This window comes from Oryx dammah, unplaced genomic scaffold (assembly GCF_014754425.2).
Source record: "Oryx dammah isolate SB20612 unplaced genomic scaffold, SCBI_Odam_1.1 HiC_scaffold_3, whole genome shotgun sequence".
Lineage (NCBI taxonomy): Eukaryota > Metazoa > Chordata > Mammalia > Artiodactyla > Bovidae > Oryx > Oryx dammah.
In genome coordinates this window covers 106,844,188-106,872,026 of record NW_024070187.1, presented here as the reverse complement: position 1 = coordinate 106,872,026, position 27,839 = coordinate 106,844,188, and positions in this window count along the sequence as shown.

Sequence of the window (27,839 nt, the reverse complement as noted above, 5' to 3'; positions counted from 1 at the left end):
AAGTCAGTTGAAAGTAGGGGAAGGGGAATTTGGAAGAAGGTGATAATGTACAAAGTTCTAGTTATAAGATAAGGTATTAGGGATGGATCAATCCTGAATATTCGCTTCAAGGACTGATGCTGAAGCTGAAGCTCCAGTATTTTGATCATCTGATGCAAATAGATGTCTCACTGGAAAAGTCACTGATGCTGGGAAATATCTAGGACAGAAGAGGGTGTCAGAGGATGAGATGGCTGGATGGCATCACCGATGCAATGGACCTGAACTTGAACAAACTCTAGGAGACAGGGAAGCTTAGCATGCTGCTGTCCATGGGGTTGCAGAGTCAGACACTGCTGGGTGACTGAACAACGACAGCATTAGGGATGGAATGTACAACATGATGACTATAGTTAAGACTCTTGTATGATATACAAGAAAGATTTTGTGAGAATAGATCTTAACGTTTCTCATCACAAGGAAATTTTTTTTTCTTTTCTTTTTTTTTTCATTGTATCTATATGACCTCATCAATGTTAACAAACTATTGTGGTAATATTTTCACTATATATATATATATATAATCAAATACCATGATGCACACCTGAAACATATACAATGATGTATATCAATTATTTTTTTTCAATAAAATGGTAAAAATAGACCTAAGTCAGGATTTCTCAACTTCAAGTACACAATTCACTTCATTGCTATGCCAAATATGATGGAGCATGTATCACTATTGGGTCCAAGAAATAATAAGTCAAGGAAGCTTGAAGATGATGGGGGAATGGGTTCAAAGGAAGAACAAAATGCCGTTGACTGGGCTCAGAAATTGGGTGCTTCTGTAGTGCAACCATGCAGTTAGTTTTAAGCAGAGGGTCCAAAGGCTGTTCCAAGTTCTGATGTGGGATAGTGAGTGCAAAGGTCTAATCCAACAGATAGAATCATAAATGCAAAAGACTCCGGGCTGGCAGTGGTTAACGTCACAAGGCTGAGCCATGTTGGGATCCTGAGAGATGTGTCCCAGCAGGACAGCGCCTGGCAGCTAGGCACATGGAGACCATAATTTAATTCCTTGGGGAGGTAATAAGTCAACAATAAAGATCTGATGGACATGAAAGTCTCATATAGTAGATGGACATTGGGTCCATGGCAGAGTACTTGAACAGACTCTAAGGTACCTGGACCTATTGGTTCCAGAAGAACTCTACGCTTAGAGGTATGTCTCACCATCACTGCTTTTCAGCAACAGATAATGTCCTTACCACCACCATTCCCTCTGACTCAGAGAAAGAGGGAGTTGAGTGGAAAATTCAGCTCAGTTCAGTACACCAAATATTTATGGAGCACTCCTCTGTGCCAGGCACCATGCTAGGCACAGGGATACAAAGATGAATAAGATACAGTCCTTACCAGAAATGGCAAGCCCATGGCACATGTACCGCCACTTCCTCCTCCTTCACCCAGGCAGACATCATTAATCAATCACCACACTCCTTCCTGCTGAGTCTGCACCTGGACTCGACTCCTCCTCAACCAGCAGCTACTATCCATCAACAAGAGATGCCATGTGGGTTGAGATGAATTAGCACTCTCGCTTCAATAAGTTTTCAGTCTTGGGAAGGGAGAGAAGCTGAGACATTTCCCTATGTATATTAGGCTGTATGGTTCAAGTTCAAGGTAATAGAGAAGAAACTTGAGGAAGCCTGGGATCTTAAAAAATGTTCATATTTCCTCTACATGTCTTATTGTAATTATTTTTAAAAAATTTAAAGGGAAGGATTTCTTTTAATAAAGGCCTGACATCTTTTGGGAAGCTTTTCTTCCCTAAGTGCAAAATTATTCTCATTAGAAAGGACTTCTTTTAACATACAGCTCAAGGCAAAATTCAAATCCAAAAACAGTTAAAAAGAGTATAAGCTCTCACTAGAACTGCAGTGTATCTACCCCAGGGGTTGTAAGAATGTACTAACCCTCACTGCCAGTTCTTTGCAGCCAAAAAAATCAAGCAGCTAAGAACTCCTTGGGGAGGGCAGGGTGGTGAATGGGGACCTATTATAAAATGCACACCTTCAAGAGAACAAGAATTACAGGTAACTTCCCTCTTCTCTAAAGCGAGTAGTGGTAATAGAACCCCTCTCTGTGGACACTAAGAAGGCTTGCTTGTTCTGTGGCTTTGGCCATTTATACTTAATTTATGTTTTTAATTTTCTGGAAAGAGCCCAGAGGAGCCCACTGCCTGATGGAGTGCATGATACAGGTTTGGTAAACACAAATTAAAATAAAATAAAAATGCCCTACTGCCTCTGAATGCATCTAAAAACAGAATCAAGAGACTCTAAATCATAGGGTAAGAATGATCCTTCAATTCATCTTAAAAGGCAAAGTGTAAGGGAAGAAAGGTGGGTAAAGGAAGAAATGGAGAGGTCATTAAAATGACAGGATATAGCATTAAGCATGGCTGAACTAGACTTAAATGTTGGCCCTGCTAGCCTTCCTGAAAAGGGAATATTATAGCTGTGCAAAATCTGGATTTCACAGTGAGAAGAAATCAAACATAACACTTCTCACTCTGAATCACTTTACCCAAAAGAGGGTTTTGAATTGAGACCTTCATTACTGCCAATAACTGAGTTTACCTAAATAATCTCCAGCACTTTGGAAATTGGGTAAGGCCACCACTGTTTAGTCCATAAAAAAAAAAAAAGCAGGAATGGTGTCCTAGAGAAACCTTTTCTTCCCTTGAACTTAAAAAAAAAACCTCCCACTTTTTCTGTGTCTTCTTATCTAGGAGAATCCATCACGAAAAGTATAAAATATGGAATCAGGGAAGTGCTGGCTTATTAACATGTATTTTTGCTTTCATTGCTTATGCATTTTAAATGCAGACTTTCATTCTTGGAAAGGATAAGGCACAGTACTTAAATCTACTCTATGTCAAGTAAAATCCATTGAGACATCCCAGACTCTCAAGAACCTTGCATCTATATTCAGAGTCGAATTGAAGCGGAGGACACTTCTTAGAATTGTATTTGAATGATTCTGAATGTACCACGCAGCTGCTAAGAGCAAAGCATTTGTTCTACTGTGAGACAATAAAACTGAAAGTATTCCTGCAAAAATTCTAGTCTACTTGCGTCATTTTTCTCACTGGGTTGATGTGTGGGCTCCCAAAGTGATTCTTTTATTCTGGTTGTTCAGTAGATTTACGTGGTCAGCAATACCACCTCTGGCTGCATTTGTGTTTATACAATCTAATGGTTACAATGAAAGCAAACACCTTAAAATTTGCACTCTGTTCCAGCCTCTGCCTCTTATAATTTACTTGTGTTAACTCACTTAATCCTCACAACACTCTAACATGGTTATTGTTCAATTTTGTAATATAATTATCACAAACTGGGTGGTTTAAAACAGCGGAAATGTGTTCTTTCACCGCTGTGGAGGCTAGAAGTCTAAAATCAAGGCATCATCAGTGTTGGTTCCTGCTGCAATCTCGAAGTGAGAATCCAGCCCATGCCTCTCTCCTAGCTTGGACTGCTGTCAGCAATCCTTGGCATTCTTGGCTTATGTTTGCACTCCAACTCCTGTCTCTGCCTTCACCCAGCCTCTGTGTCTCTGTCTCTTCTCTTTTTTCCAGCTCTTAAAGGATAGTCAACACTGAATTTAGGGCCACAATAATCCAGAATGATCTCATCCAGAGATTCTTAATTATATCTGAAGGGTGTTAATTCCAAATAAGGTTACATTTTCAAATTCCAGATGGATATTTATTTCTGGGGCCCATTATCCAATTCACTACAGTTAATGCCCTCATTCTTTAGATGAGAAAATAAAAATCTGTTTAAGTAGATCACCCCTTCACGGGATCACAACCTTGCAATCGTGAAGGGGCTTGTGTAACTCAATGAAGCTACAAGCCACGTCATGCAGGGCCGCTCAAGATGGAGGGCCCACAGAGGAGAGTTCTGACAAAACATGGTCCACTGAAGGAGGAATTACTGTGATGGTTTGGCTCACCTAGATGGTCACTTGCCTAGAGCCAAACAATCATTAAGTGCAAAGTCAAATGGACCTTAGGAAGCGTTACCATGAACAAAGCTAGTGGAGATGATTGAATTCCAGCTGAGCTATTTAAAATCCTAAAAGATGATTCTGTTAATGTGCTGCACTCAATATGCCAGCAAATTTGGAAAACTCAGCAGTGGTCACAGGACTGGAAAAGATCAGTTTTCATTCCAATCCCAAAGAAGGGCAATGCCAAAGAATGTTCAAACTACTGTACAACTGTGTGCTCATTTCACATGCTAGCAAGGTAGTGCTCAAAATCCTTGAAACTAGGCTTCAACAGCATGTGAACTGAGAACTTCCAGATGTACAAGCTGGATTTAAAAAGGCAGAGGAACCAAAGATTAAATTGCCAGCACTCAATGACCTAGACAGCATAATTAAAAACCAGAGGCATTACTTTGACAACAAGGGTCCATATAGTCAAAGCTATGGTTTTTCCAGTAGTCACATATGGGTGTGAGAATTGGACCATCAAGAAGGCTGAACACCAAAGAATTGATACTTTCTAATTGTGGTGCTGGAGAAAACTCTTGAGAGTCTCTTGGACTGCAAGGAGAGCAAACCAGCCAATCCAAAAGGAAATCAACTCTAAATATTCATTGGAAAGGCTGATGCTAAAGCTGAAGTTTCAATACTTTGGCCACATGATGTGAAGAGCTGACTCATTGGAAAAGACCCTGATGCTGAGAAAGATTGAGGACAAAAGGAGAAGGGGGGCATCGGAGGATGAGATGGTTGGATGACTTCACCGACTCAATGGACATGAATTTGAGCAAATTCTGGGAGATGGTGAAGGAAAGGAAAGCCTGGCATGCTGCAGTTCATGGGGTGGCAAACAGGTGGACATTACTTAGCAGCTGAACAACAGGAGAAGAAGTAGATCACAGAGGTTACAGGGGAGGTAAGAGAGAAAAACCAAGCCTTGTGGTCAAGTTTCAGAAACTATAGACACTGATCTTCAGGACTGCAGTATCATGTCCATGATATTATACTGCCTTTCTTTCCATTTCACTACAGGAAACAGGTCACCAGATATTGTGGCCAACCAGATTCTGCAGATACATAGAACATGATGTATCTGCTGTATGCAGATATGTGGGAATTAAACGAAATTGGAGGATGTGGTGGGTGGGGGTGGGGGGCTGTAACATATGTATTTGTAGCCCTGCCAGATACCCCAGGGTCCCTTTAGCCAGTTTGGTAAGTATGCTTATCTTCCAATTACTGTAGGTGCTCCAGCTAATGGTTCATATCTGTAAACTTCTCTGCTGCTGCTGTTAAGTCACTTCAGTCGTGTCCGACTCTGTGCGACCCAATAGACGGCAGCCCACCAGGCTCCCCCGTCCCTGGGATTCTCCAGGCAAGAACACTGGAGTGGGTTGCTGTTTCCTTCTCCAATGCATGAAAGTGAAAAGTGAAAGTGAAGTCAAGGGGATCACCTTTCAGTTATTGAAGCCATCTTGTTCACCATCCAAGGGATTCTGACTGCCTGAGGTTCAGAAGATCAAAAGCTTCACTCTCTTATCTTAAGGCAGGACAAACTCTCCAGTGCAATTTATATACCAAAGTTCCTGTGGGGCTCAGACTGGAGCTAGACATCACGTGTCCCACATTTTTGTGTGGAAGTTCCATCTTCCCTGTTCTGCTCCTATCCAAGTTCTTTCAAAGAGAACTCCATGAGTAAATCACAGTATAGGCAAATCTCAAATCAAGCTGTGCTTGCTGAAATCAGATGACATTTTCCATATATCACTTTATTTAGTTACCACAATAACCTCAAGGATAGCTCTAATCTTCTCTACTTTGGATATCAGGAAACTGAAGATCAGAAAAGCCATGGGATATGCCCATTGCTGCTCAGAATTGATATGATAGAGTGGGAATTCGAAGCCATGCTCTTTGCAAACTTCTACTTTCTATTAAACTTGTCTGCCTGCATATCAGCTCACTCAGCCTCACGATAAATGTGTCTCAGGAATGGGTCTGACCTAGTTGAAGTTTAGGGGCTTTGGAACCAGATGCTATTGAAAGTGAAAGTCATGTCTGACTCTTTGCGACCCCATGGACTCTCCAGTCCATGGAATTCTTCAGGCCAGAATACTAGAGTGGGCAGCCGTTCCCTTCTCCAGGGGATCTTCCCAACCCAGGGATCGAACCCAGGTCTCCCACACTGCAGGTGGATTCTTTACCAGTTGAGCCACAAGGGAAGCCCAATTAGGTAATTGATGAATGGTAGCTATTTCTTGAGGAAAAAATAGGCATTTTAGACTTTCTATTATTTGGGGGATTTTTTTTTTCCTGACCATTTTCTAAGACTGTGTGATATACTTCAGATGATGTATATAAACTGCTTAGTGCTACATCTGGGGCATCAGATATACTCAGAGAAATTAGATATTGTGGATTTCACCCCTGGTAAAGTTCAGGAAGCTGAGATCTGAGATCCACCAGGGCTGAGCCCCGGCATCCCTCTGGGACACCTCATAGGGACCTTTCAGCTTCTGTTTTGCCAAAAGTTTTCACTTTCATCTTAGGTTCAAAAGATTTGTTAACAAAGTAAGCCACTTACTATATACAAATAAGTAATGCAGATATCTATTAGAGAATTATCTAGCTTATTTTCAACATACTAACATTAAAAGAAAACAGAAATAGAGCAGAGAACACATCACCAAATTGGGTATTGACTAACATTCAGACTTAAACAGTGCTGAGAAGTCCCATGTCACAGCACACCTGGGTCCTAATTGGGAAAGGGTCTCAGGCAGTGTGTCCACTCCATGGGTGAGACTTCAAAGATTGCAGTTCAGAGTTCCCTGTTTACGATCCCAGGTTGGACGCAAACTGATATCATCATGCATCTGTGACCAAATTATAAGCCTGGTTTCCTGTTAACGCTGTTGGTTTTGTCTTGTTAAACTTGGAATGATGCTAAACCTGGGGCTTGGCTGGCCAGGCCCCCTCTGGGAGCTCAGCAATCTCAAGATTTCTCCCCCATCTTATCTCTGGTGCTGCAAATCTTGCACTCAGCAGGCAGTCACTCACAGTCACTCCCAGCCAGGGCAGTGTCCAGGCAGGTTGGAAGCAAGGTCAGAGGCCTGCTCTGCTTTGTCTCGAAAGCCTAAACAAGACTATTTTTTTTTTAAATTTCCCTAACAGTATCCTAGGTCTATCTGACTTATGACACAGCCACTTTGAGGCAATAACCCACTGAGGTGCCAATGGGAATTCAGAGGTGAGGCTAAGGGAGGATTCTGAAAGAAGGGAAAAAGTGGCTAAAGTTACAGCATGGATTTCACTGAGTGTGACATCCTGGCTGAAATCTTATCACACAGGGCCATCAAGCGAGCAATTCAGAGAAAGTGGCTGAAATTGCTTGTGTGCTGTTTTGTTTCCCCCTTTTCCTTCTAAATATATCTATGCTGAGAGTATGGGCCTGTGTGTGTCTGTGTGTCTATGCACATGTGTCTGTGGGTATCTCTGTGTGTCTATGCATATATGCATGTCTGTGTATCCGTATGTGCATATGTGTGTCTCTCTCAGCATATATTCATGTGTCTGTGCAGGTGTGTGTGCATGTCCACACTTGTGCATGCCTGTGTGCTCAATTGGTGGCCTCATTCTGACCTCACTTCACCATGATTTTTCTGGACGTCCCCCTTCTTACACTTTTCTTCCTGCAACTCAAACTCTGTATTCCAGCAAGAATGTCATTCTTCTGCTTATAATACTTTCATGGACTTAACATTTGCTCAAACACCTTGTTACAGAACATGTAGTCTATTTACAACTTATTCATCTCCCTTCTTTTGTAAAAATGCTTCTTCTTCCTCAAAGATCCTGCTCTGATGTCATCTCCATCATCTCCTTGGATGAACACTCAGTGGTCTTCCCAGCTCTTCTAAGCAGAATGAGTTGTCGCTCTCCTTTGCTAGCATCTTGCAAAGTTTTCTATTATAAAAACCATTGTTCTTTGCTGTGATGCTGCACATAGAAGTTTATCTTTGTCACGGTATACACTGTGGGACCCTTTAAGAGGGGAACAAGGTCATGAATTTCTGGTTTGGCAGATTTGGCAACATTTACCTGGAATATTATAGTTTTAAATAAAAGGAAAAAATAAGTAAACATGAAAGGATGAAGCACTAAGCTTAACATCTCTCTATAGAGAATTATATTTCTGTAAAATGGAAATGATAAAAAGTAGCAAGTTGTTGATTAAACAACAGGACCCATTTCTTTTACTTTCCCTTCTGTGCCACTGTGGACAGAATCTTAGGCATGACCCTTACTTTGGCCAATAGCATGTGGGTAGAAGGGAGGGGGTGCCAGTTTCAAGCATACCATTCCTCCTAGGTACCCCTTTCTGTTGTCTTGCAGTGTGGGACATAGGCAGCAGAAATGACCCAGCTGACCCCAGATCCTCAGTAAGAAGGGCAGATACGCAGAGAAGCTCAGGCTGGAACAACAGAGGCATCTCAGCCAACCCACTGATCTGGGATGATATGTGACTGCAGTTTTAAGCCACTGGGTTTGGAGATGATTTGTTACATCACATTAAGGTGGCAATAGCTAACTGATACGTCAACCTCATTTGGTTTTTGTGAGGATTAAATCGGGTAATTCATGTCAAGTGCTTAGCTAAGTCTCTAGAACGTGGTAAGCACAGGCATTAGCACCCTAATTTTTAATGTCCCATTTCTGTTATTATATAAAGCTAAGCCTTTTGTGGAAAAGAACAGTTGGGAGAAAGGGAAAGCAAGGCTCTATTTATCATACTCATTGAGGCTGTCACAGACCAATTTGGCAGTTTCTTTCATATTTGCTAAAAGCCTTTGGTAAATGTGAAGCAGGATGATGTTCTTTGGCTAGGAATGTCTGAGAGGATTCACACTTAAGTAGAAAAAAATAACAGACTTGGCACAGTGGCTCCCCAGCATGGAGGCTTATGTAACTGTCCCTGTCATCAGTGGGATGATCTGCCGGTTTTCCTAAAACATTTTCATTTTGCAAAGCACTTTGTTTGACAGTCCCTCATGTTAGCCATTTCTTGGAGCCAGTCTGTACACAAAAACAGATAGCTAATTCCTAGAAAGTGCCAACGAACTGGGTTTGTGGGGCTCAAGCCAACAGACTCCTCTGTGTTGGTTGATGTGTTCCATATGTCCATCATCAGCCCAATTCCTTTTTTTGATCCCCAGGCTAAGGCATCTGACTTCCCCATCATGAGGGCTCAGACCTGTGTCACACTTAAGATGTCAAAGTGGAACCCATCATCTTTGTTTGCACCACTGTTTCCCACCTCTGCCAAATACGTGGTTCCAACTATGCCTTCAGTTCCGTCAGTTCAGTCGCTCAGTCGTGTCCGACTCTTTGCCACCCCATGGACTGCAGCACGCCAGGCCTTCCTGTCCATCACCAGCTCCCAGAGTTTTCTCAAACTCATGTCCATTGAAACAGTGATGCCATCCAATGCTCTGTAGTCCCCTTCTCCTCCTGCCTTCAATCTTTCCCAGCATCAGGGACTTTTCCAGTGAGTCAGTTTTTCACATCAGGTGACCAAAGTATTGGAGTTTCAGCTTCAACATCAGTCCTTGCAATGAATATTCAGGACTGATTTCCTTTAGGATGGACAGGTTGGATCTCCTTGCAGTCCAAGGGACTCTCCTTATTTCTGTGAATTCATTTCGGCATCCATTATTCCTCCCTCACTCTCCCTTTTATTGCTCCTTTTCCCTAGACTTCTAAGTTCTCATTATTTCTCAAGTCACTCTCCCCGACTCCCTCATCACTCCTATTACTTCATCTCTTTTCAAGTTTATAGCAAAACTGTCTTCATAGGTCTTCTTGCCTCAGCCCCATCTCTATCATCTTTGTCCTCCAAGGTGAGCTCTTTCATCTGTGTGTGCGTGTGTGTGTGTGTGTCTCCTGCGTGTGCCTCATGTCTCCTACTGGCCTGTGAATTCTTTGCCTTTAGGGATCATGCCTGGAATCTTGAGGGATCTAATCAGATTAATTCATTACTTCCTGTGTGATTGAATTTTAACCAAGCTCTCTAGCTAAATGTCTCTATGTCTCCTATCTATCTATTGAGCAGAACTATTTCAGGGTGAAAGGTAACAGCTGAGCCCACAAAAAAATGTCAACCTACCAGGAATTATCTGAACCTCAGTTTGGAGTAGATCTTTTTTTATTTTTCCTCTTTTTCTTTCTTTTAGTTTTTTTTTTTTTCCACACAATTAATGGGATCATAGTTCCCTGAAAGTGAAAGTTTCTCAGTCCTGTCTGACTCTTTGTGACCCCCATAGACTATAAAGTCCTTGGAATTCTCCAGGCCAAAATATTGGCATAGGTAGCCTTTCCCTTCTTCAGGGGATCTTTCCTGCACAGGAATCGAACCAGAGTCTCCTGCATTACAGGCGGATTCTTTACCAATTGAGCTATCAGGGAAGTCTAATGAAGGATCAAACCTGGGCCCCTTACAGTGGAAGCACAGTGTCTTAACCACTGGATCACCACGGAAGACCCCAGAGTAAAGCCGGTTATAAAAGACTATGTAGGGAAGACTCTTGCAGGCAGCAGCGAGGCTGAAAGGGGCTGAAGAAATTATAGTGAAGGAGGAGGAGAAGCAAATGTTGCAGAGCAAATGCTGATTTCCAGGTTCAGCTCTACTTATCTTATCCCCTCTATTTGATGCATTTTCAGAGACTGCTAGGTAGGGAGAGGGGCCAGCAGGAATTGTAGTGTTGGGGTTTATCTGCAAAGGTTCACAGGCTATCCCACCACATGCTAGCTACATTTCCCAGCATGTTTATAATTCAATTATACTGCAGGTAATACAAGGATCATTTTTGTATTTGCCTTTAGGGCTGTTGTGAGAAATAAATAAAATAAAACCTCATCCATATTGATACTCATTTGACAGAAAAGAGAATCCACCTAGAACACTTTGGCAATTGGTAAAAGACAGTGGAGAAATTAGGTTAAGAATCCAGTCCTCTGAGTCTAAAATCCAGTACCGTCTACCATCCTGAAATTCTTTCTTTCTAAGGATAGAGTAGGCTAGGTAGGGAGAGTCTGTAGGCATTGCCCTATTGTTGTCTGGGAACTTCCTTTTCTCTGAATATCTTTTCTTAAACCTTTTCCTATTTCTTCTGGCAAAATGCTTTTCCTTTTTGAAGGGCCAGTAGAAATATTGCTTCCATGATTACGTTGGTTAAATTAGTAATGCTGCCATAGGAGCTCCAGCTCAGACCTGGAGTTCATTGTTTTTCTAGTCCATGAGATTCCAATGGTCTTTACAATAGTGGCTCTTTTTATTATGTCTTAAGGCAAAACACCATTTATCCCAAAGGGTTATTAAAGGGTTGATAGGGGTTTCCCTGATAGCTCAGTTGGTAAAGAATTCACCTGCAAAGCAGAAGACCCTGGTTTGATTCCTGGGTCAGGAAGATCCCCTGGAGAAGGGATAGGCTATGCACTGCAGTATTCTTGGGCTTCCCTGGTGGCTCGGCTGGTAAAGAATCCATTTGCGATATGGGAGACCTGGGTTCGATCCCTGGGTTGGGAAGATCCCCTGGAGAAGTGAAAGGCTACCCACTCCAGTATTCTGGCCTGGAGAATTCCAGGGACTGTATCGTCCCTGGTGTTGCAAAGAGTCGGACACGACTGAATTCCTAGAACAAAATAATCCGCACACTGTACGCCATGTAATGTTTTTCATTATGAGGATATTAGGGCTTATGGTGATACTACACATGAATGAGAAGACTTCAGTGCTTCTGGCAAGGAACCGACTCTGCTTTGAGTTTGAAGGGATAAGATGAGGACATTTTTCAACATGTGAGCAGGGTGACTACGCTAAGGCAGATAGTGGGACAGTCATAACATCTTTCAGGTATCTGATTCATCCTTCTTCCAGCAAAGAGGATGTTTTGTTTATGGTATAGCTTTAGGGGAATTGCTTTGAGCAAGCAGAGTGCAGAAAACTTGTTAAGCCTCATCTTCTCTGAAGGCCCTTATTTTCCACTTTTGACAACACGGACTGTGACCTCGCTCTTGTCCCCTGTCTGATCTTTCACTGTGGGACAGAAACAAATGTGATGAAATTGAGGGCTCAGCAAAGGAGTCTGGCTTTTCACCTTCCAGGTGTGAGGAAGAAAGGGCTTGTGTGGGGGAAGGGCACTACAGAGAATGCCCAAAACTGTGCAGGTCACTCTACAGAAGACAACCCGCAAAGGTCCATGAGGAGTCACAGACATTCCCCCACACGCCAGGTTTGTGGGTCAGCCAGGGGAAGGGACACTTTAATGAATGCAGCTGGTCGTCATTTTAGTTCTCAGTGGAAGAAGAAAAGGGGCAAACAAAATAAGCTGTCCAGACTAACCAGTAGGTGGATTAGTAATGCCTGATCCTGACAGAGAAGTCAGTGCTCAGGGTCAAAGGATAAACTGATTGGTGGGACCTTTTTGATGCCTGAATTTTAGTGAAGCTATTAGTGCCAATTAGAATGACACCAGAGAAGAGGCTGGAAAGCTGGGGGCCCCAGGAACATGTCAGGAGAAGGGCTTGATGGCTGAGATGCAAAGAAAGATGGGTGATTAGGAAGCATAATTTGCTCAATTACTTGTGATTTGGCAGAAGTTGATTTTTAAGATTGTTTTTGTAACCTGAAAATGAGGGCCTTAGAAGCCTTTGAAACGAGGGCAAGGCACGTAGAGTGAAATATTTTCCACTCAGGGCAGATTTTAAGAACATAAGAACTGCCATGCCTGGGATCACTGTGGGCCCAGGCCACCATTTTGTCTTTGACGGGGGCTCTGAGGTAGGTATGTGTAGAAAGGGTTGAACTGTCAAACACAAGAGTTAAGAAAGTACCTGAAGGCTCTTTTGGCAATTTGTCAAGGACTGTCATCTAATTGATCCGCTAGAACTATTCTGACATCATCAGTACCTTTGCTTTTGCAGTCTTTTGCAGTAAAATAGTGTTGAGTTGGCGTCATCACTTATCAGTTGTGTAAACTCTGAATAATTTGTTTAATCTCTTAGTGTTTCGATGTCTCTGTTTTAAATATAGACCTAATAATAGGTACCTTCACAGAATCATTTGAAACATTAAGTTGAAAAGTAATAAAAGATAGCTAATGCTAATATATCATTTATAGGTTACTATATACTGAACAGAATTATATCTATATCTAATCTATACCTGTATAACTCATTACTCCCATACAAATTTATGAGCATAGTTTTTACAACCTTCACTCTACAGAGGAAGAGATTGTTCATTTTGTACTTGGGCTTAACTTGGGCATGGAGATTGGTGGAGCTTGAAGGCTTAGAGTTTGGTAGGTCTTCCCTTGAGATATTTTTGTGTCTCAAGATTAATTAAACCACAGGGTAGTGGGTGTTGGTGAATAAAATGTTGCTTACTTAAGTTTTAGTTGTTTCATTCAGTCTCTTAGAAGACTGGACAACTCATTGATACTGAGACTGAAATGGTTAAACACATATTATACAAAATGTGGAAGAGTCCTTAAGAATTGTAAATAGAAATAACTGGACTCCAATAGCGCTGACAATCATTTTCTTCCAGAATTAACACACATAGTCCTAGAATCACATTCACCTCTTTCCACCTTAGATTAAGATCATTGAGTTTTACAGACTGAATAATACTTTCAAATTGTGGTTCTGACAGATGATTCTTGAGTCCCTTGGACTGCAAGGAGATAAAACGCATCAAAACCCTAAAGGAAATCAACCCTGAATATTCATTGGAAGGGCTGATGCTAAAGGTCCAACACTTTGGACACTTGATGCAAAGAGCTGACTCATTGGAAAGGACCCTGATGCTGGGAAAGATTGAAGGCAAAAAGAGGAGGCAGCAGAGGATGAGATGATTAGATAGCATTGCTGACTCAATAGGCATGAGTTTGAGCAAACTCTGGGAGACAGTAAATGACAGGAGAGCTTGCTGTGTCCGTGGGGTTCCAAAGAATCAGACACAGTTTAGAGACTGAACAACAACACTGCCTTTTCAAAGATAACTTGAAATGATACAACAGGGGTTACTCAGTCTGTCTGTTCTTTAAGAATATGTATTTTAGCTTCGTCAGAACAAGATGGGGGCTCAAGACATATTTAAAGGGCTCTTCAATTTTTTTTTTAGAAGTAAATATTTGTCTAAATGTAAATTTATTTATTTTAATTGGAGGCTAATTACTTTACAATATTGTATTGGTTTCACCATACATCAACATGAATCTTCAAATTTTTAAATAGTTCTTTTCTCTACCTTTCCAAAATGTATGGAAAAGCATGATATGTATAATGTTGCAGCAACATTTTATTTCCAGAAATTTCCTGTTCCTAAAATAATCTCATTTCCTAAAATCAGAAAGAAGAACGCTGTTCAAATAGTGGTAATAAGCATGAGTAAAATATTCTTTTAAAAGGCACAGGAAAGCAAAGGGCTAAGTTCAGTTGTCATCAACAAAGATGAAAAGTTCATCTCATGAAGGGATCTCAAAGGCATAGATTGATAAAATCTCATAATCTGATGGGTATATTAGAATGGTTTTACTATTTATCAACATCGGAGCTCAGACTCAGTACTATTAACATTTTTGGTTGGACAATTCTTTGTTGTGGAGAGTCATCCCACACATTGTAGGATATTTAGCAGCATGGTTGATCTCCATCTATTAGAAGATGTTAGCACCACTAACATTCCCAGTTTTTTTGATATTCTGTCTAGGTTTGTCATAGTTTTCCTTCTAAGGAGCAAACATCTTTTAATGTCATGGCTGCAGTTACTGTATGCAGTGATTTTGGAGCCCAAGAAAATAAAGTCTGTCACTGTTTCCCTGTCTATTTGCCATGAAGTGATGGGACCAGATGCTATGATCTTCATTTTTTGAATGCTGTGGTTTAAGCTAACTTTTCCACTCTCTTTTTTCACCTTCATCAAGAGGCTTTTTAGTTCCTCTTTGGTTTTTACCATTAGAGTGGTGTCATCTGCATATCTGAGGTTATTGATATTTCTCCTGGCAGTCTTGATTCCAGCTTGAGCTTAATCCAGCCTAGCATTTCTCATGATGCACTCTGTATATAAATTAAATCAGCAAGGTAACTGTATACAGCCTTGACGTACTCCTTTCCCAAATTTGACTCAATGTGTTGTTTCATGTTCGGTTCTAACTGTTGCTTCTTGACCTGCATACAGGTTTCTCAGGAGACATGTAAGCTGATTGATATTCTCATTTCTTGAAGAATCTTCCACAGTTTGTTGTTATCCACATAGTCAAAGGCTTTATGTAGTCAATGAAGCAGAAGTAGATGCTTTTCTGGGATTCTCTTGCTTTTGCTATGATGCAGATGTTGGCAATTGATCTCTGGTTCTTCCACCTTTTCTAAATCCAGCTTGTACATCTCTAAGTTCTTGGCTCATGCACCCCTGCAGCCTAGCTTAAAGGATTCTGATTATTACCTTGCTAGCACGTGAAATGAGTGCAGTTGTGCATGGCTATGTCCAAATAAAACTTTATTTATGAAACAGACCACTGGCTGCTTTTGTACCATGGGCTGTGGTATACCTACCTCAGATTTATATCTCTGTGAAATAACACAGCATCATATGATGCAATCAGATGCTATTACTGTGTGAAAAGGAACATTTCCACTCAGGAATATTGGGAATATCATTAATAGCACCACCCAGAGACATCTGCTGTCATATTCTCAGTACTGGAATAGACACACATTGCAAGTGAAAATGTTAGTCACTCAGTCATGTCTGCCCGTTTGTGACCCCATGGCCTGTGGCCCACCAGGTTCTTCTGTCCATGGGATTTCCCAGGCATGAATACTTGAGTGGGTAGCCATTCCCTTTTCTAAGGGGTCTCACTGATCTATGGATGGAACCTACATCTTCTGCGTTGCAGGCAGGTTCTTTACCACTGTGCCACCAGGGATTCCGATACACACCACTGGTCAAGGACAAAAATTTGAAATCTTACTATTTATTATAATTTTATACCCTGATTTTTTTCATATAATGTTATTTATAAGTAATTTTGGGGTGTTGTATATTCTTGAAAAACACAATTTTAGTGGTTGTGTAATCTTGGATGTGAGAGTTGGACTGTGAAGAAAGCTGAGTGCCGAAGAATTGATGCGTTTGAACTGTGGTGTTGGAGAAGACTCTTGAGAGTCCCTTGGACTACAAGGAGATCCAACCAGTCCATTCTGAAGGAGATCAGTCCTGGGTGTTCATTGGAAGGACTGATGCTGAAGCTTAAACTCCAGTACTTTGGCCACCTCATGTGAAGAGTTGACTCATTGGAAAAGACCCTGATGCTGGGAGGAATTGGGGGCAGGAGGAGAAGGGGACGACAGAGGATGAGATGGCTGGATGGCATCACTGACTTGATGGACGTGAATCTGAGTGAACTCCGGGAGTTGGTGATGGACAGGGAGGCCTGGCATGCTGTGATTCATGGGCTTGCAAAAAACTGGACACGACTGAGCAACTGAACTGAACTGAACTGAATCATCCATTTTATTGATGTATCAAAATGTATTCATTGTTCCCTGTAACTGAATATTTTCAATTTTCCTATAATGAGAACAATCGTGCAATGGATGCATATATATACATATATATCTAAAATAATTTCTAGGACAGATTTCTAACAGATTTGTTACTTGAAAGAATAAGGATATTTTTCAAGGCTCTTGATTATATGTACAAATTGGTATTAAAATTTTTATGCTGGCTTTTACTCCTCTGTGAGAACTTGATATTTTTAATTGAACGGCATACTAGATAATAAGCTGTCAGCAGGCAGGCATGCACAGATTCTCCACTTCATTCAATCCTCAGAGTACCCTGCAAAGTGTCTGATAGGTAGACTCTCAGTTAACTGTCTGTAAATAACATTAAACACAAAATTCTGAAACTGAGACACATGATATTTTAACATCTGAAATTTATCTCCAAATCTCTGAAACATCTTTGGTGTCCCGTCATACATAGAATGGGCTTCACAGGTGGTTCTAGTGGTAAAAAACCCACCCAGCAATGCAAGAGACTTAAGAGATCCCCTAAAGGAAGGCGTGGCAACCCACTCCAGTATTCTTGCCTGGAGAATCCCATGGACAGAGGAGCCTGATGGGCTACAGTCCATGGAGTAGCACAAAGTTGGACACGACTGAAATAACTTAGCATACACATATATGGAATGGGGCTTCCCCAGTAGCTTAGTGGTGAAGAGTCTACCTGTAATGCAGGGGATGCAGGAGCCAAGAGTTCGATCCCTGGTCTGGAAGATCTCCTTGAACAGGAAATGGCAACCCATTCCAGTATACTCTCTGAGAAAAACCCATGGATGGAGGAGCCTGGTAGGCTACAGTCCATAGTGTTGCAACAATTAGGACATGACTGAGTGGCTGGATACGCACAACAGACATACACACATGGAATGACCCCACAAGTTTGGGACAAGCAGTAAAGGCAACACTCTCAGGACCCAGATTGCATAAGTTGACATGTCCCAAGTTGAGTGGGTGTAAAAAATGTCATTAGACTCACATAGTGGAGTTATTGACATGAAAGGAAGACCAGGAGGGGTCCATTTCCCTGCACAATTCTAGGGCTTGTGTCCTTGAAATGTGCGGAATATTACCATTAGGAAAATATCATTTATGTGGATCATTGGATTTCCTGTTTTTAATCCCTGCAAGCATTCTGGCAATCTTCAGAGCTAGCAGAAACCACAGTCGTGCTGTACAGAAACCCCAGCTTGCACAGGCCACCCAACCCTAAGGGGAAATTTCTTATAACCGTTTTTTTTTTTTTCTCACAACTCCTCCAAGCCCAGGTGAGACAGCGGACCAGACTGCAGAGCTGGGCTCTGCTGAAGGAATGAGGAGAGTGAGACCTATCACATCTTGTGTTTTATCCTCCGGGGTTGAGTCTAATATGGGATGGGATGTCTGAGCCACACAAATTTTTCCAGAGAAAAACTGGAGGAAACTAGTGCTTATTTTCTGAGGCTCTTTGGCAGTGCACTCTGGGCTCATTTCATCAGAACAGATTGACTATGTTAGAAAGGTCATCAGAAACCCTCTAGGCTCCCAACCTCAGCAAGTTTTATGAAGATGGGTTTGAAAACATTAAGATTACAATGGTGTAAAGGGTTAACCTGATGTTTCCAACATTATCAGTCTGTACTGTGCTTAGTAACTCAGTCGTCTCTGTCTCTTTGCAACCCCATGAACAGTAGCCTGCCAGGCTCCTCTGTCCGTGGAGATTCTGCAGGCAAGAATACTGGAGTGGGTTGACATGCCCTCCTCCAAGGGATCTTCCCGACCCAGGGCTTGAACCCACGTCTCCCATATTGCAGGTGGATTCTTTACTGTCTGAGCCGTCTATTGTGTGCTTTCAAATATTTCAGGTGCAGATCCTGCAGCCATGAAATGGGCACAGACTTCAGAGATCTTTATCACTAGTAGCTCTCAATGATACTGGTCACTGGATGAGCACAATGAACATGTTCGAAAAGGGCCGTGATGCTTTCTGACTTCAAATGAGTAGGTGTAACCTGGACACTGTGAAGGGAATACCCCACTCCTGCCCTACGTCAGGCTTCATGCTCTTGGCAGTGACTTATGGCACTTGCCACTTGTCATAACCTGTCACTGCGAAGGTGACACAGGAAGAAAGATCTCACTTCCTTCAAACATATTTCACAAATGCCATCTTGCTGGTCAGGCACCTCTGGCTGCTTCAGCTAAAACTGTGGTCTGTAATCCACACCTGGCACTCTCTGTTTATTCTCTTTTTCTTTACCACCTTAGCGCTGATCACTATTAATATGCTGTATATTCACTTTGGGCTTCCCGATAGCATATTCACTTATCTATTCTGTGTATGTTTGTTTTCCCCACTGAACTGTAAGCTTTGCAAGGTTAGGTTCTGTGTGTGTGTTTCTATTTGTATTTGCTGCTTGGACCCCATTGTCTAAAACAGTGGACACACCTTTGAAGTCACTGCCCTGTAGTTAAGCTTCCTTCTTGGCTAATTTAGGAGCTTCTGAGGGCAGCCACTCTCTATGGTATGTAGTGTGTAATTAATATATATTTGAGGATTAATCACTTAGTCATTGGGTTTCCCCTGTGGGTCAGCTGGTAAAGAATCTGTCTGCAACATGGGAGACCTGGGTTCAATCCCTGGATTGGGAAGATCCCCTGGAGAAGGCAAAGGCTACCCACTCCAGTATTCTGGCCTGGAGAATTCCATGGATTGTATAGTCCATGGGGTTGCAAAGAGTCAGACACAACTGAGTGACCTTCACTTTCACTTCACATATCATTAAGGGCTTCTCAGGTGACATCGTGGTAAACAATCCTCCTGCCAGTGGAGAAAATGAAAGATGAGGATTCGAATCCTGGGTGGGGAAGATCCCCTGGAGAAGGAAATGGCAACCTGTTCAGGTATTTTTGCCTCGGAAATCGCATGGACAGAGAGCCTGGAGGAGTACAGCCCGTAGGGTTGCAAAGAGTCTGACTTGACTGAGTGCACACACATAAACACACACTTAGTCATTACTTTTGAATCTAGAGGAGAGAATGATTAATAAGTAATATCCTTAGGATTTTGTTTAAAATATCTCCTTTAAATGAAGGAGGGTAACACATTTCAATCTGTCATGTAAACCCCACATTGAGTACTTGCCAGCTATTGTTTTATTTTCACGGTGGTCCTTGGGGAGAATTTTATTAACGTTTCCATCTTACTAATTAAGAAAATGGAAACTGAGCCTGAGAAGTTTAAAGTAACACCTCGGAGTCACATTAATTGCCAAAATTGACAAGTAACTGAGCTGGGATGTAGACCCAGAGCTCAATGCTGGTCTGTAGGATTCTTAAACATACTGGGGAAAATGTGGGATAGGACTTGCTTTGCATTTGTGATCAAATCTCAAAGGCACAAAAGTGTCGTCTAAAGGTACCCCTTTTTAATTGAATCAGGACATAATATTAATAACAGCATGAAATTTTTATGGGACTTTCACCTCAGAAACCCATAGCACTTAAAACACATTAATTAACACTCAAAACTCACAAGGTGGGTTGCAAATTATTTTGATAGGAAATTAACTATAATGAGAAAATAGCAATATATAAAATGTTAGAGATTTGTCTTAAAAAAGAAGGGTGAAGACTTTCATATATTCCTTAAGTTAGAATTTGTTACACCATCGCTTCTGCTTTATGTTCTGGTTTTTCGCACATGAGGCATGTGAGGTCTTGGTTCCTAGGCCAGGGAACCTCTTGCACTTGAAGACAAACTTCCAGGAAAGTCCTGAAAGGATGCTTATTAAAGCAAAGTGGAGCAGGAACAAAATTTGAGGAGTTTTAGGATCAATTATCATAGATGGATGACTTGAGGGTAGCAATAATTTTTGTACTGATTATTGAGGTTGATTATTCATTCTCAACAAACACGTTGTCCTATCTCCAATTTTTTTTTCTGAAAATATAGTTCAAGAATTATGTACATCATTCAATCCAATATTTATTTTACACCAACTATGCAAAACACATAGGGTGCAATTGGCTATTCATTAAAACATTATTTATTGTCTATTCCCAAATAAGAGGTCTGAGTAGAAAATACCCAGACAAATGGTCCCTTCACTATATTTCCTGACATTTCTTCTGTAAAGAAATAGTGAAATTCATTAAAAGACAAATTTGTCTTTTCACCTAACTCTGAATTGAAGGCTTAAGAATAACCCCAAATAAAATCTCAGTGCTCTACACATCTGAGGACCATTTACAATTTGTATAAATCAGTGATGAATTTACCAGTCTGAATGAAACCAGTCATTTGAACTGAAGGTTCAAGGTTTATGACTTTGGTTCAGGTTGCTAAAGGTGGTCTGCTGGGGTAGACAGCTGAATTCACCAAGTTATGGAGAAACACATAGAAATAAATGACTATCAAAGTTTCCACAGCTAAACCCTGGGAAAAATGGGATCTCATACTCTGACCTCTGATTTAAATTTGGAGATATTTCTGATTCATCCCACTGATGGAGGAAACGTTTGATTTTGCTTTCTACCAAGGGGCTTATCCAACTAACTTCTGGTGAGCAATCATAGCTTCTGTTTGTTTAAGTGTTCTGAAGCCCGGGACATTATTGACCCCATCTTGCAAAGGATGGATCTCATGACCTGAGATTTGGGGCTTATTTATGGCTGTCAGCCCAAACTTGGAAGTATTAATCTTCTAGGGCTGCCATGGACTGGGTGGTGTAAACAACATAAATTTATTGTCTCACAGTTCTGGAGGCTACAAGTCTGAAAAGATGTTGACAGGCTTGGTTTCTCCTAGGGGCTCTCTCCTTGGCTTGTAGACGGCCATCTTATCCTTGTTTCTTCACATGGCCTTTTCTCTGCGTCTATTTATTCTAATCTCTTCTTGTAAGGACACCAGCAATACTGTATCGGGGCCTCCATCAATAACCTCATTTTAACTGCATTACTTCTTTAAAGACCCCCAACTCCAAATATAGTCACATTGTGAGGTGCTTAGGATTTGGACTTCATGGATTTGACAGGAGTAGGGACTCAACACGATGTGCAGAAGGCAGTAAGCTTAGTAACCCAAATAAGCAAAACAATGCCTATCAAATGTTAATAAATACTTTTAATTTAGTTCTCACCACATGCCAGGGAGTTTACATGCCGTATGCTGTGTAAGTGTCATAGCAGCCTAGCAAATTATGTCTTTAAGGGGCTTGTTTTCTAGGTCAAGTAGCTAAGAGAGGTTAAGTAATTTCCCTAAGTTCACCTAGTTAATAAGCCGCACAGGCTAGGATTCCTGTTGACCTCCTAAGCTCCCGGAGGCTGGCCAAGCTGGATGCATATACCGTGGCCCACTCGAGGGGGCGCTCTTGTTGGAAGGCATCACAAAGCTGCCTCTCTGAGTCTTGGCTGTTCTGTGCCCTCAAGGGTTGAAGCCCCAGTGGTGAGGAGAAACAGCTGAGAGCAGAGGCACGGTGAACTCCCAGTGGGGTGTCAGAAATCTGTCATGAGGGGCCACTTAGCCAGGCCCAAGAAGGCTGAAGGACGTTTAAGTACGGCATGTTCTTACACGCAGAAAGCAACGAGTCTACATCAGCCTGGGCTTGAAATCAAAAGCGCAGCCGCCTTGCCTCTCGAAGGGGCAGCCTGTCTCCCAGGAATGTGGCCATGATAAACGAGAAATATGTATAAAGTGTGAGCCCTTGCCCCAAAGGGTGCTGCATAAATGCTGGGTATTATACTATTGTTTATTTGGGCTACCCAAGTGCATTGGACTGAACAAGAGTATTTCTTTCACTGACAACCGCGGTCATTGTGGTGAAAAGATTTATGTTACGACATCTGAATGATGCCTCTGTGTACATGCGTGTGTTTATGTGTGTGCGTGTGTGTATGTGTGTTAATATTTGATGTGCTGTGTAGGAAGATGGGGGGCTGCATTTATCCTGGAAAATGAGCTGGAAATTTCGGGAAAGTTTTGGTTACCCACAATTCCCCTTTGACAGACTTTCCTAAAGGTTCCAGTTTAATCATGGAATCTTTAATTTGAAGGGGACCTCGGGGATGCCCAGTTCTAGTCTCTACCTAGTTTCAAATGCTTCGCTGTAACATTCTGGAGATGTGGTTAACCAGCTTCTGCTTGAACACTTCTTTTGATGGGAAACTCACCACCCCTGGAGCGGCATTTGTTCCATTTGTAGACAGCTTAAGGAAAAGAGGGGGGATGATCTTTACAGGACATTTGAGATGTTTTAGGCACTGTGCCCAAACTTTATATGTGTTGTTATGGATCCCTCATTGTGACACTTAGAGGTAGGTTCTACTGCTGCCATTGGTATCATGCACAAGGCTTACTGCAGACCAGACACTTTCAAGTGTTTTAAATATATTGTCATTTAATTTTTTCAGACACTCTTATGAGGTAGAAACTTTTATTTCTGCATTTCATAGATAGTGAAACTGAGACTCAGAGAGGTTAAACAAAAGTTTATAGGGGATTTCCTGGTGGCTTAGATAGTAAAAATCCACCTGCCAGTGTGGGAGAGCTGGGTTCAATTCTTGGGTGGGAAGATCCCTTGGAGAAAGGACTGGCAACCCTCTCCAGGATTCTTGCCTGAAAGATTCCATGGACAGAGGAGCCTGGTGGGCTACAGACCATGGGGTCGCAAAGTGTTGCACATGACTAACCTACTGACACTTTCACTTTCAATGTTTTAAGTTCATACAGCTGCAAAGTGCATTTGAAAACAGGCAGTGGGATTCAGAACCCACACTTCTTACTGGTATGTTTTTCTGCCTCTGACTATCCTGAATTTAATAACAAGAGAATCAAGTCCCGGGGAGCTTTAGTGACTGGTCACAGGTCACACCATGGTAAGTTGAACCTGACTAACTCTAAACCCTATCTGCTATTTCCATAACTCCATGTGTCTTCCAGTTATGACAAAGTGCTATCATTACCCCCTGAGACAAAATCAACCTCCATGCAATTGTCTCCAAGGAACCACTCAATAATTAATTACCTTGGGGGTTTGGAAGCAGCTCTCCCTGTCCTCATGTTTAAATATATGCAGTTTCTTTAGATAGACTTTGCCCTCTGTGATTTCCAGCTGCTCTACTCTCATTTAGATATTTTGTTCCCTTCCTTCTAAGAAAGGAATGCTAAAGTGACACAGCTAATCCTGAGCTCCAGTTAGCAGTCCAGGTGAGCCACAATCAACAGAACTGTGTTCACCCCCTGTTCCTTTATTCAATAAGTCAAGCAGTTGATAAGTGAACAAACGTTGTTCAACGCTCTGTTAGATACCAATGATTGGTTGACTGTTATATACCCAATTACATGTACACATATAACATAGGCACATGTCTATTACTGGACTGTGAAATATTGATCTTTTAAGCCATTCACTCTTTATGTATTTTTAAAATAAGTTTATTTATTTTAATTGGAGGTTAATTACTTTGCAATATTGTATTGGTTTTGCCATACCTCAACATGTATCTGCCACAGGTATACACGTGTTCCCCATCCTGAACCCACCTCCCTCCTCCCTCCCCGTACCATCCCTCTGGGTCGCGAGACAGCAAAAGAAACACAAATGTATAGAACAGTCTTTTGGACTCTGGGAGAGGGAGAGGGTGGGATGATTTGGGAGAATGGCATTGAAACATGTATAATATCATATATGAAATGAATCGCTGGTCCAGGTTCAATGAATGATACTGGATGCTTGGGGCTGGTGCACTCTTTATATTTTGATGGGCTTCCCAGGTATCAGCTGATAAAGAATCCACCTGCAATGCAGGAGACACCAGTTCGATTCCTGGATCGGGAAGATTCACTGGGGAAGAGATAGGCTATCGACTCCAGTATTCTTGGGCTTCCCTGGTGACTCAGCTCTTAAAGAATCACCTGCAATGTGGGAGACCTGGGTTCGATTCCTGGGTTGGGAAGATCCCCTGGAGAAGGGAATGGCTACCCACTTCAACATTCTGGCCAGAAGAATTCCATGGGGTCGCAGAGAGTTGGACATGATTGAGCGGCTTTCACTTGTATTTTGATAGCTTTCACTTTCACTTATATGATTGAGTGACTGTCACTTGTATTTTGATAGCTTTCACTTTCACTTATATTTTGATAGCTACCTGTCACTTTCACTTATATTTTGATAGCTACCTCTGTATATCTAGTTGCTAAGTCCCCTTCCTTCTTTTAAAAAATCATCTTGGTCATCTTGACTATATATTTTCCTATTAATTTTAGGATTGATTTTTAAATTTTGTTGAAATTTCTGTTGATATTTTCATGTGACTACATTTACAACAGCTTCATTTAAAAGGGGAGCTGACACCTTCATTATATCTAATCTTTTAACCTGTAATCATGTTATCTTTCTCCATTTAAGTTCTAATAGAATACTTTTATTTGCATAAATTTAACCAACATTCTCTATAAAGATCTCAGGCGCATTTTGTTAGATTTATTCCAATACACTTTTACATCTTGATGTTGTGAATGTTATAATATCATTCTTTACCATAATTTTTAATTTTAGCAATTTTTACATTTTAATTGTATTTTGAAAAGCAGGCTTTTCACAGTATGTTCTGTGGAGTCTTAGGAATCTGAGAAGCTGTGGCAAGGCTGTGGTCCTTGAGATGGGGTGGATATGGATGCTGGAGGAACAGGCCTCTGGACCCCTCTCCCTGACATTGTTCTCCTACACCACTTGGATTTTGGATTTTGTGTTTTCTCCTATGAAAATTAGGACACCTTTGAAATGTTTTAAGTAGATTGTATTGTTGAGCTGCTCAATGGAAAACACGGTGGCAGAAGAGTAGGTGTCGACACAAGAGAGACCACTTTGGAGTCCTTTCAGTAACTCTGATAAGGGAAAATTATTGTTGGAACCTCATGATTTTATGAGGTGCTAGTAGCTGTGGGAGATGGGATTAATATGGAACATGTTTTGTAAATACAGTTGGTAGGACTTATTGATTGGGCTTCCCAGGTGGCGCTTGTAGTAAAGAACCTGCCTGCCAATACAGGAAACATAAGAAATACGAGTTTGATCCCTGGGTCGGGAAGATCCCTTGGAGTGAGAAATGGCAGCCCACTGCAGTATTCTTGCCTGGAGAATGCCTTGGATGGGGGGGCTACTGCCCACTGGGTCGCAAATAGCTGAACATGGCTGAAGTGACTTACCACGCACAGTCTAATAGATTAAATATCAGATGGGAGTGGAAAAGAGGGATCAGGGATGCTGCCTAGGTTTTCACGTTAAACATCTTGGTGGAGGCAGGTGACTTTGGCTAGTTAGGAGAGAATTAGGAGAGAAATAGGTGTGTGTGTGTGTGTGTGTGTGTGTGTGTGTGTGCGTGTAACAGAGAGAAAGAGGATGAGAACAAAAACATAAGGGTTAGATACTTAAGAATATAGGAAGCTGTCAGAGGTGCAGGGAAAGTTCTGGGTAACAGACATATGAAGTGAAGTGAAGTGAAGTCGCTCAGTTGTGTCTGACTCTTTGCGACCCCATGGACCAGGCTCCTCAGTCCATGGGATTTTCCAGGCAAGAATATTGGAGTGGGTTGCCATTTCCTTCTCCAGGGGAATCTTCCCGACCCAGGGATTGAAACCAGGTCTCCCACATTGTAGGCAGATGCTTTACCGTCTGAGCTACCAGGGGTCTCCCAACAGACATATACTCAGACAAATATTTAAAAAATTCCTGAGTGGAAGGTCTTCATATGGGCAACAGGATGGAGGGTGTGGGCTTGAAGAGGAGCAGTTGATCTATAATAACAGGAGGAAAAATAGGATATGTCAATAAAGGTGAGGGGGGATTATAGTCTTTTAATGGCGATTTTGTTGAGTAAATTAATCAGAATATGTAGGCTGTGTTTACTAGGTTTTTGAACTAAATGGACACAACTGAAGCTAATTAGCATGCACTCATGCACATATATAAGACAGATAACCAGTAAGGAGTTCCTGCATAGCACAGGAAACTGCAGTATATTCAGTATATTGTGATAACCTATATTGGAAAAGAATCTGAAAAAGTTGTGTGTACGTTGTTGTTAGTCACTCAGTCATGTTTGACCCTTCGCAACCCCATGGACTGTAGCCTGCCAGGCTCCTCTGTCCATGGAATTCTCCAGGCAAGAATATTGAAGTGTGTTGCCATTTCCTTCACCAGGGGATCTTCCTGACCCAAGGATCAAACCTAGGTCTCCTATATTGCAGGCAGATTCTTTACCATCTGATCCACCAGGGAAACCCCTATATGAATGTATATGTGTATTATATATACTATCTCTTCCTTATAACCAAATTTATTTATATCAGGTTGGACAAAACCCTTCCTGTCACCCTGGTCCCAACTGTCTGTGCCCTTTTGGCTCCAGCTGGCTACATTTTCTCAACTTTCTAATTCCAAAATTCCTGAAAGCTTATGATGATTGGCTTAGCTCATATTTTTCTTTCCTGCCATAGGATGTTAGTCCACCTTTGATTAAGCAGAACTTGAGCAAATGCCCCAAATGCCCACGCAGATCCAATTGTCAGTGACAGCGGAGGTTGTGGGTTAGGGCAATTCACCTTTAACAAGGTTTATAAGCAGGAAATGTGAAGGATAGTCATTTGCAAAACATGTCTAATACAATTATGTTCTTTTAAGATTGTGCAGATTACATAAGAAAAATATTTATCAGTTCAGTTCAGTGGCTCAGTCATGTCCGACTCTTTGCTACCCCATGAATCGCAGCACGCCAGGCATCCCTGTCCATCACCAACTCCCGGAGTTCACTCAGACTCACGTCCATCGAGTCAGTGATGCCATCCAGCCATCTCATCCTCTGTCATCCCCTTCTCCTCCTGCCCCCAATCCCTCCCAGCATCAGAGTCTTTTCCAGTGAGTCAACTCTTCGCATGAGGTGGCCAAAGTACTGGAGTTTCAGCTTTAGCATCATTCTTTCCAAAGAACATCCAGGACTGATCTCCTTCAGAAAGGACTGGTTGGATCTCCTTGCAGTCCAAGGGACACTTCAAGAGTCTTCTCCAACACCACAGTTCAAAAGCATCAGTTCTTCGGCACTCAGCCTTCTTCACAGTCCAACTCACATCCATATATGACTACTGGAAAAATCATAGCCTTGACTAGACGGACCTTTGTTGGCAAAGTAATGTC